Below are 11445 nucleotides of genomic sequence, written 5' to 3'. Positions count from 1 at the left end.
TTACAGTTCCCACCATTAACATTTATATTTGAAGTTAAGGAACTAATGATTGTGTTATTTAGGTTTCAGTCATTGTCATGCATCCGATTCACATCATCTCTTTGTTTGAAGCAGTTTCCTGGATTACACGAAGTGAAAAAAAAAGTAGATTAATACCAAAGCTGTATTAAATGTTACACACAGTCCAATGATGTTGAATATAATGTTAATAAAAATCTGCCACACTGTCAGCTGTGGTCAAGCTATTTAATTACCGCATGCAGGACAGCTAACACACATCAAAACATTACAGTTCTACAGTCATGAGAGTTTTTGTCACTTTCAAGCTGTTACCAATAAAGTCAAGTTTTGGGCAACGAAAATTGGATGATAATTTTCCGGATTATTTTTGAGGTTGTTTGAAATCATTTTGTAAATCAAAGGAAATATGCTTGAACACCCCAAATTGAAATCCAGAAGTTGTTAAGGACATGGATTTGGAGCAGCAGTTATTGGACTTAAATACAAGTTACATTCTAGACTCCATCACAGTTAAGAAAAAGAATTCTTGTCAGACTGTAAATAAAGTATATTAATTGAATCTTGCCTTTAAAATTAAATAAAAATATAAATCATATAAATCAGCAAGAATAGGCATGATGGCACCTAAACAAAATTTTATTGAAGCTATTATTAAACAAAGGACTTACATGAGAACAGAAAGCATTTATCATGTTACCTTTGCATTAACTGACAGATTATCAGGAAAATATGGTTTAGTAAACTCATCAAACACAAAATGCATTAACATTAAAAACTGAAAATAAATATTGATGCAGACTTTTAGTAACTGTCCTCGGATACAAAAACTGATAATTCAACATAATGTAAACATCTGTTAGGGCATATTATTTTCAACTATCACTCTAGATAAAGCTATAAATCCTGCCTGTTCTCAAGAATGCCTTCCACATACTGGAGAAGGGAACTGTAAATGTCAGCCCCATAGGACATAGAGGGTTCCATGGGATTGAAAAGGTGTCTCACTCTTTCCAAATCCTCACTGTCAAGTGGAGACACAAGTTCTGGAAGGTGAATACCAGTTTGGTCCAAGTCTGCAATGTCCACATCTGGATACTCTGCCTGAAATTAGACGCCATCAATTCAGGAAGTCTTTAAAATACATGCTTTATTAATTTTGTCAATGATATACATTTTTTTTTTTCAAAAAAGCAATTTGAATAATTTAGAGATGTGTAATCATACCACAATACTTTCAGGAGGATTGACTGGATTCTGAGTCTTTCCAATCTCCCATAGTTGGTTTGGGGTGTAGTTCCGCTCTGTCCTAAGAGAGTGATTGTTCCAGCCTTCAATAAACGTCTCCAAATCTGCTTGGATTCGTGGCAAAAACACATACTGTGCACAAAAAAGGTCAGTACAGTTTGTTGGATCCAAGAGTCTGTCTTCCTCAAGTCTGTGAAGAAGATCGTATGTTGGTGACAACATTCCAAACGTCTCGCCACAGGCGCTCTATCCTTTAAAACAAAACAAAAATTTTAAACGTAATTTTGTTAATAACACATTCAATAATTAACGCCAGAATACTACACCTGGCAATCAAAAATATGTTTTTGTTGTAAATTAGGAATACCTTTGGTTATGCACGCTTTTGCCAGACATAAAGCTTCCTCTACCACAGCCCCGAACTTCAAACATGTATCGAGCAATGTCAACATTCTCAACTCCTTGGTCTCCCCTCACTCTAGAAATATGAAAAACAAAGGACACAGAAATTACAGAGTATCACAGTTTAGCAATATTTTAAAGTTAATCATTTAAAGAAAAATGTGAATGTTTTACATTCAACTGTATAATATTTTTAGGGCTCTTTGAGCTCTTATGCAGAGCTATATTTGTAAATATTTTCCCCAAAAGTACAATACACAACTAGCAATGTTAACTTGCAAAGTCAGTGAAATGGTTGTTCTGTCACAGTCTGGCTGAGCAGCTGACTATGTGAAGTATTAATATTTGACCCAAGTGCAGACAAAAATGGAATGTGGTACAAAACTTGAATGTTAACAGAAAGCAAGCCGTTTCTTAAGGCTGGTAAAAACTATACAAAACAAAAGGCAGAGATTAAGCTAAACTGGGCAGACTAAAGATAAACATAAAAACCAAAACATGAAACTCGCCGTGGATACAAAGATACCTGAAACCCGAAGCGTAGAAGCAGAGACGCATGGAAACATGGCACAAACGACAACAGACAACATGACAAAGAATGAACAGAAACACAAAGACTAAATACACACAAGTGTGATTAGAGAAAATGAAAACACATGGGAAACAGCTGACACTGATTTGACATATTCGTCCATATTTATCTGATCTTCTACATTTGTACTACATTTGTACTCGCCCCCTCATACACTTCGCTCTTTTTCAGCTTCCCTTCTGTCTGTTCCACATGCTTGCCTAACTACAATGGGACTCAGAGCCTTTAGTTGTTCTGCCCCAAGACTTTGGATGTACCAGATCTCCGGACCACAAACTCTTTCACCACTTTTAAGTCACGTCTCAAAACCCATCTATTCAGAATTGCATACACCTGATTCTGTATTAGTCCATTTTAACTTGATTAGCTTTTATACTGTCATGCTTGCTTTTCTCTTCTTTAACTTATGTCTACATTTTATTTGCAATGTTTCAATATATTGTATTGTTGCTATTGTAAGATAACCTTAAGGTGTTATAAAACGTGTTATTATTATTATTATTATTATTATTATTGTAGTATTTCTCTGAAAATATAATACAAATGATAGGAAAATTCAATCATTTCCAGACAGCAAGCATGTGTGTCAGGCACAAATGTGTATTCAAAATATAAGTGAGACTGATTTAAGCCTCTATGCTCTAATGTGAACAGCAAGTTTTTGCATTATACCTCAATGGAAATCCATGCTTCTGTACAGCCTCAAGGAAGAACGTCAGTGCTGTAGAAGCCTTGTTGTTGTTAGCTGCTTTCAAGTACAAGATCTGAAAATAAAGAGACATTATGGAAGTACTAGTACTAGCATCACATTTTCTGCTATTTTAGTGAAGAATGCAAACCTTCCTTGAGAAGCCATCAACACCACCAAACATCACAAGTCCATATCTGTAAAGAGACAAAGACACAGCCCCTAAGACTTCAGCCACTGAGTATAATTAATTAATTGCATTTTTCACCAATAATCAAATATGATATATAAACACTAAATATATATATGATATATAAACACTAAATATATATATGATATATAAACACTAAAAAAAAAAAAAAATATATATATATATATATATATATATATATATATATATATATATATATATATATATATATATATATATATATAACTGCTAACTTGGCGGTAAAGTGATGGCGTAATGTAAAATACAGTGTTTGCATATGCATGAATGAGTTAAATAGTAATGGGCCCAAATGTGCCCTATGACTATTGAGTTATGTTAAACTTACCTAATTAACTTATGGTTGGTGTCAATGTGGAGCAGTGACAGAGGACCAGGAACACTGTATGTCCTTCTGACAACACATCCAAGATTTGCCATCCTTTCAAGGATTCCAGCGCTGTCAACACGACGCATGGAATCCCATACTCTGTTCCACTGCACCCTGTGGCCCAGTGCCCTGAGGCATCCTTTAACCATTCTGTAGCCTAAAAAGACATTCCATAGTGAAAGAATCACAACTGCACATTGGAAGGCACTTATAGTACAGTAAATTCAATTCAATTCAATTCAATTTTATTTATATAGCGCCAAATCACAACAAAAGTCGCCTCAAGGCGCTTCATAGATACAGAGAAAAACCCAACAATCATATGACCCCCTATGAGCAAGCACTTTGGCGACAGTGGGAAGGAAAAACTCCCTTTTAACAGGAAGAAACCTCCGGCAGAACCAGGCTCAGGGAGGGGCGGCCATCTGCTGCGACCGGTTGGGGTGAGAGAAGGAAGACAGGATAAAGACATGCTGTGGAAGAGAGACAGAGGTTAATAACAGATATGATTCAATGCAGAGAGGTCTATTAATACATAGTGAGTGAGAAAGGTGACTGGAAAGGAAAAACTCAATGCATCATGGGAATCCCCCGGCAGCCTACATCTATTGCAGCATAACAAAGGGAGGATTCAGGGTCACCTGGTCCAGCCCTAACTATATGCTTTAGAAAAAAGGAAAGTTTTAAGCCTAATCTTAAAAGTAGAGATAGTGTCTGTCTCCCGAATCCAAACTGGAAGCTGGTTCCACAGAAGAGGGGCCTGAAAACTGAAGGCTCTCCCTCCCATTCTACTTTTAAATACTCTAGGAACAACAAGTAGGCCTGCAGAGCAAGAGCGGAGCGCTCTAATAGGGTGATATGGTACTACAAGGTCATTAAGATAAGATGGGGCCTGATTATTTAAGACCTTGTATGTGAGGAGCAGGATTTTGAATTCAATTCTGGATTTAACAGGAAGCCAATGAAGGGAAGCCAAAACAGGAGAAATATGCTCTCTCTTTCTAGTCCCTGTCAGGACTCTTGCTGCAGCATTTTGGATTAGCTGAAGGCTTTTCAGTGAGTTTTTTGGACATCCTGATAATAATGAATTACAGTAGTCCAGCCTGGAAGTAATAAATGCATGAACTAGTTTTTCAGCGTCACTCTGAGACAGGATATTTCTAATTTTAGAGATGTTGCGCAAATGGAAGAAAGCAGTCTTACATATTTGTTTAATATGTGCGTTGAAGGACATGTCCTGGTCAAAAATGACTCCAAGGTTCCTCACAGCGTTACTGGAGGCCAAGGTAATGCCATCCAGAGTAAGAATCTGGTTAGATACCATATTTCTAAGATTTTCAGGGCCGAGTACAATAACCTCAGTTTTATCTGAATTAAGAAGCAGAAAGTTAGCGGCCATCCAGGTCTTTATGTCTTTAAGACATTCCTGCAGTTTAACTAATTGGTGTGTGTTATCTGGCTTCATGGACAGATAGAGCTGGGTGTCATCTGCATAGCAGTGAAAATGTATGCTATGTCTTCTAATGATGCTGCCTAAGGGAAGCATGTATAATGTAAACAGAATTGGTCCTAGCACTGAACCCTGTGGAACTCCATAATTAACCTCAGTGTGTGAAGAGGACTCTCCATTTACATGCACGAATTGGAGTCTATTAGATAGATATGATACAAACCACTGCAGTGCAGTACCTGTAATACCTACAGCATGTTCTAATCGCTCTAATAGGATATTATGATCAACAGTATCGAACGCTGCACTGAGGTCTAGCAGGACAAGCACAGAGATGAGTCCACTGTCAGAGGCCATAAGAAGATCATTTGTAACCTTCACTAAAGCTGTTTCTGTGCTGTGCTGAGCTCTGAAACCTGACTGAAACTCTTCAAATAAACCATTCCTCTGCAGATGATCTGTTAGCTGTTTGACAACTACTCTTTCAAGGATTTTTGATATGAAAGGAAGGTTGGAGATTGGCCTATAATTAGCTAAGACTGCTGGGTCTAGAGATGGCTTTTTGAGTAAAGGTTTAACTACAGCCAGCTTGAAGGCCTGTGGTACATAGCCGATTATTAGAGATAGGTTGATCATATTTAAGATCGAAGAATTAATTAATGGCAGGACTTCTTTGAGCAGTTTTGTAGGAATGGGGTCTAAAAGACACGTTGATGGTTTGGAGGAAGTAATTATTGAAGTTAACTCAGAAAGATCAATTGGAGAAAAAGAGTCTAACTTAATATCAATGGTACTAAGAGTAGCTGTAGATAATATTACATCTGTGGGATGATTATTGGTAATTTTTTCTCTAATGATAAAAATTTTATTTGTGAAGAAGTTCATGAAGTCATTACTAGTTAACGTTAAAGGGATGGTTGGCTCAAAAGAGCTCTGACTTTTTGTCAGCCTGGCTACAGTGCTGAAGAGAAACCTAGGGTTGTTCTTATTTTCTTCAATCAGTGATGAATAGTAAGATGTTCTGGCTTTGCGGAGGGCTTTCTTATAAAGCAGCAAACTATTTCTCCAGGCTAAATGATGATCCTCTAGATTTGTGACACGCCATTTCCTCTCCAGATTACGAGTCATCTGCTTTAGGGTACGTGTTTCAGAATTATACCACGGAGTCAGGTACTTCTGATTTGAGGCCTTAGTTTTCACAGGAGCTACAGTATCCAGAGTCGTACGTAGTGAGGAGGTGAAATTATTAACAAGATAATCGACCTCTGTTGGGGTAGCGTTCAGATAGCTACTCTGCTCTGTGTTGGTACAGGGCATTGAAGATGATAACAGTGGGTGGATTATATTCTTAAACTTAGTTACAGTGCTTTCAGAAAGACATCTACTTTGATAAAGTCTACTCTTCACCGCTGTGTAATCAATTATTGTAAAAGTAAATGTTATCAGGAAATGATCAGACAGGAGAGGGTTTTCAGGAAACACTGTTAGATGTTCAGGTTCGATGCCATATGTTAAAACAAGATCTAGAGTGTGATTAAAGTGGTGGGTGGGTTCTTTTACATTTTGAGAGAAACCAATTGAGTCTAATAACAGATTAAATGCCATGTTGAGGCTGTCATTTTTAGCATCTACATGGATGTTAAAATCACCCACAATAATTATTTTATCTGAGCTCAGAACTAAATTAGATATAAAGTCTGAGAAATCAGACAGAAACTCTGTGTAAGGCCCAGGTGGACGATAGATGATAACAAGTAAGACTGGTTTCTGAGTTTCACAGCTGGGGTGGACAATGTTAAGCATCAGGCTTTCAAATGAATTAAAAGTCTGTCTTGGTCTTTCATTAATTAATAGGCTGGTGTGAAAAATTGCTGCCACACCGCCCCCTCGGCCTGTGCTTCGAGATTTCTGGTAGTTAGAATGGCTCGGGGGTGTTGATTCATTTAAACTAACATAATCATCCTGCTGCAACCAGGTTTCTGTAAGGCAGAGTAAATCAATTTGTTGATCAATTATTAAGTCATGTACTAACAGGGACTTGGAGGAGAGAGACCTAATATTTAATAATCCACATTTCACTGTTTTACTCTTTGGTTCAGATGTGGATACTGTATTGTTCTTTCTTTGTGATTGTTTATGTTTAAGTTGTTTGTTGCTGGTTTTTAGTTTGTTTTTTGTCTTTTTGGAAGCTGACACAGTCTCTATGGAGATGGGTTTTTGGGGGGGTAGCAGGAGGAGAGAAGCTGCAGAGAAGCGTGTAAGACTGCAACTCTGCTTCCTGGTCCCAACTCTGGATAGTCATATTTTGGGGGGTTTAATAAATTTGTCCATATTTCTAGAAATGAGAGCTGCTCCATCCAAAGTGGGATGGATGCCATCTCTCCTAACAAGACCAGGTTTCCTCCAGAAGGTTTGCCAATTATCTATGAAGCCCACATCGTTTCTGGGACACCACTCAGACAGCCAGCAATTTAAGGAGAACATGCGGCTAAACATGTCACTCCTGGTCTGATTGGGGAGGGGACCAGAGAAAACTACAGAGTCCGACATTGTTTTGGCAAAGTTGCACACCGATTCAATATTGATTTTAGTGACCTCCGATTGGCGTAACCGGGTGTCATTACTGCCGACGTGAATTATGATTTTACTGAATTTACGTTTACCCTTAGCCAGCAGTTTTAAATTTCCTTCAATGTCGCCTGCTCTGGCCCCTGGAAGACAATTGACTATGGTTGCCGGTGTCTCTAGCTTCACATGTCTGAGAACAGAATCGCCAATTACCAGAGTTTGACCCCCGGCGGGTGTGTCGCCGAGTGGGGAAAAACGGTTAGACACATGAACGGGTTGGTGGTGTACCTGGGGCTTCTGTTTAGGACTATGCTTCCTCCTCACCGTGACCCAGCCGCCCTGATTCCCCAGCTGCTTGGGACCTGCCGGGGAACAGCTAGCGGGGCCTACGCTATTTTCGGCTGCACCAGCTACAGGGGCCTGGCTAGCTGCGGGTGAATGAAGGGTGCGAAGCCGAGTCTCCAATTCAGTAATCCTGGCCTCCAGCGCTGCAAATATGCTACATTTGTTACAGATATCATTACTGCTAAAGGAGGCCGAGGAGTAACTAAACATCTGACACAATGAGCAAGAAAGTGCAGGAGGGACAGGTGAAGTAGCCATGGTGCTAATGAGTCGGCTACGAGCTAAGCTAGGCTAGCGAGACAGTACAGAGACAGTGAGTGAATACTTTGGCTATAAATTAGGTAGTGAGTACACAGAAAGTGTGCTTCGGAGGAAGCACGTGAAGATTATACTATGAAAGAAGAATGTATTTAAAAGTTGTTAATTAAATCGCTAAGCAAATAAGCTACTCAGAAACACCACTGTGTTTGAGCAGGAACAGGAAGTGATACTCTACCACAGAGCGAGCGAACACCAAGTGACTCAAACTACTAACTAATCATGACATTCAGCTAGTGTTATTCATGTAAATATGAACGGTTGCTAGCAAGAAAAATAAAATAGCCTTATTACAAGCATTATTTTTCACATGAATAACTAACCCAGATTTTTTGATTCCTGTTTTATGGCTGCAATTAAGTTGTCAATTTCATCATCTGATAGTGAGCTGTAGGTTGCCGTTATTGAGAGGCCCCACTCTTCCATTCTTCGTCGGACTGTTTTCTGCGATATGCCCAAAAGCTTGGAGATACAAGGAACGGAGAGGTCCATCTTTATTAGATCTTTGAGGTGGTCTTTGGAAACATAGAGCTTTGGCCTCCCCCGTTCACCACCTGAGCTGTCAACAACAATGGCAGACCTTCTTGTATCCATATCGGAATGGATGAGGCAGATGAGGTGGTGAAGAGCTTCAACCACCTAAAAAATGGTTGCATTAAAATATTTAGTTGGATGAAATCCTGGAATTCAGTTTTACCATCTTACTATCATTATTCTTATCCCCAATCTTTATATTGAAACACAGAACAAAATTTCATCTTGGATTTAACAAAGCAATGGATGACAGGTGTATTTGTATAGCATAATTACTACACTGTAAAATTAACATTATAAGATACATAAGAATGGCATATATCGAAACGATTTTTAAAGGTAACCAAAACTAAATCAAATAAACCTACCACTGATGGAACATTAATATGAGCAGAAAGAACAGACTAGAGTTGATGCGTTCACGCAGAGGAACTCAATATGATCAAGGTCCAAGGGCTGCTGTTGGTAGGACTGCACCATCCTATTTTGAAGGTTTTGGAAAACATGTCTTCCTAAAGCCACCTGAAAGAAGAAAAAATTTATTCAATTACTAATATCATATGAAGTGCATTGAAGGAACAATGAAATGTCAAACTGCGTAAAACTCAATAAAACAAAATAATATTCTCATGAAATCTTTTTATTTTGATTAACTTTGTAATACAGTAAAGAAACTGAATTGCATTAAAAATTATTTTTAAATATGTTTTATCCTGTGCCACCTTGCTGTATTCAAAAAATTCAAACAACTTTACTTTAATAATGAAAAAAATGAACCCACCAAAGAGTCACAGGAACATCCCAGGTTCTCTGTTCTGGAGGGAGATCGACCAAGGTCCACTTGATTTATAGTCACCTGTTAAGTAAAACAATCAGGCAATTTTCAAAGATTTACACGTTTCTCTATGGATGTATCATACACTCTACTATTTCTCTCTCTGAAGTACCCTGTGGATGTTCCCATGATGACACAGATGACCCACAAATTTAGTATAGCACACTTCAAAACACATAACCCGATGCAGAAAGACTTTAAAAGTCCCTAAACACATGTGACATCTGTTAGGGTTGAAAATTTACTTTACAAAATTATTAAGTAAGGCTGTTTCATTTTTTTTTTTAAGATGTACACAACGCAAATGTGCTCATAAGCATGTTGGCACTCCATGTTTGAAGGTTGAGAATGTCATTCAGCGCTGTATTCGAAATATTGCAGGTACACATAGAGTGCAGAGGGGTTTTTTGCAGTATGCTTACAAACACACGATAATGGTTAGATTAGTCTCTGGGTTAGGGAGGCTGAACAAGATGCCGTGAACTGGGCCTTAGAATCAGCATCTGTTTTTATTGTCACAGTATATAAGCTGTAAAGCCCGTTTCAGCATTATCCTTTTTGGGAAGCTGGTTCACACAAAAGGCTGGCACTATAAACTTGTAATTTCAACTGCTGAAGCAAGTTGAAATTACAATCTTTTTAAATCATTTTCTCCTGAATTCCTTCTTAAATTTTTGAACAGGACACATCCAGCAAAGCAAATATCAACAGACATTAGCTTACTGACACCAGACAGACACTGCACTACAGTTAACTACAGAAGCATTCTTGGTCAATCTGGTACTGTATAACAGAGTACTTCTCAATGTCACTGCCTATAAGCTGTCATAAATCCCAAAATGCTCACTGAGGAAGCTTGTTAAGCCATAATTACAGTAGTAGAAGAAAACTGAAATCAGATACTTTATACACACACATATATTTGTGCTGTCAGCAGTAATCTCCTTAAAATGACATTAACCGATTTTCCGTTAGCAAGTTAGTGCAGCATAACACGTTAGCGCGGTTTGCTCGTTAATGCGTTAGCAGCTACTGAAAGTTAAGCTAGGTCCCCTAACTTTCAGTAGCTGCTGAAAGTTGTTGTATACTGTAATTACTGTAGTATTACTCTAACACAAACTCGGGGGTGACCTGGGACCAGTGCTAAGGTCAAGTCAGAGCATTTCAGTTCCAATTATTACCAAAACGACATCTCATCGGGATTACACTTAAATCCAAACACATAATTCTCCACGATGCTGATGTTTAAGCAGACAGACCGTGCCACACAGGAGACTATTTAAACACATGCAACACTAGGGCTAATGTTGAGAGCCCTTTTTAAGCTATCTTTTGGCACCGTGAAAAATTACAGTGTAGTAAACGAACATGATATTCAAAAATATATGTCTGGACAATTAGCTTGTTCCAGTAAACCATAAACTAAAGCTTACCTGCGCCGCAGAAGCGGCACCGCTGTCCTCCATCTTCAATCTGCAACCCTTCCAGGACCTGAAGGTCCATAAAGCATCCCCCCGACAGCCAAACCCATCTGTTCTCTGATTGGATTGTTTAATTTGTGATTGACATGACAGTGACCAATCAGCTTAAAGGAAGAAAAATAGGGTCAAAATTCGTACTTGTAACTTGCAGGGGTTTTTTTTCTAAGTCCACACACAAATCTTTTTCACACACGCACAAATCTTTTTCACACACGCACAAATCTTTTTCACACATACAAATCTTTTTTACGCACTCACAAATTTTTTTTACACATACAAATCTTTTTTACGCACGCACAAATCTTTTTTACGCACGCACAAATCTTTTTTACACATACAAATCTTTTTTACGCACGCACAAATCTTT

General features: G+C 38.3%; 1 pseudogene across 1 annotated transcript; it reads right to left on the bottom strand.

Moving 5' to 3' along the window:
* Positions 1–639: 639 nt before the first annotated feature.
* LOC146684870 (uncharacterized) lies at positions 640–10203 on the bottom strand (annotated as a pseudogene). The gene is made up of 9 exons (XR_014917134.1): positions 9544–10203; positions 9131–9284; positions 8552–8867; positions 3506–3704; positions 3100–3145; positions 2933–3024; positions 1634–1744; positions 1246–1517; positions 640–1122 (listed from the first exon to the last, which is right to left on the bottom strand). The product of XR_014917134.1 is annotated as an uncharacterized LOC146684870 (transcript).
* Between the last annotated feature and the right edge of the window lie 1242 nt (positions 10204–11445).

Source organism: Copadichromis virginalis, linkage group LG20 (assembly GCF_057382275.1).
Source record: "Copadichromis virginalis isolate Kocher_CV1m ecotype Utaka linkage group LG20, C_Virginalis_male_GT1.1, whole genome shotgun sequence".
Classification (NCBI taxonomy): Eukaryota; Metazoa; Chordata; class Actinopteri; order Cichliformes; family Cichlidae; genus Copadichromis; species Copadichromis virginalis.
Note: the sequence above shows the minus strand (reverse complement) of the source record. Positions and strands in the feature narration are given on the sequence as shown.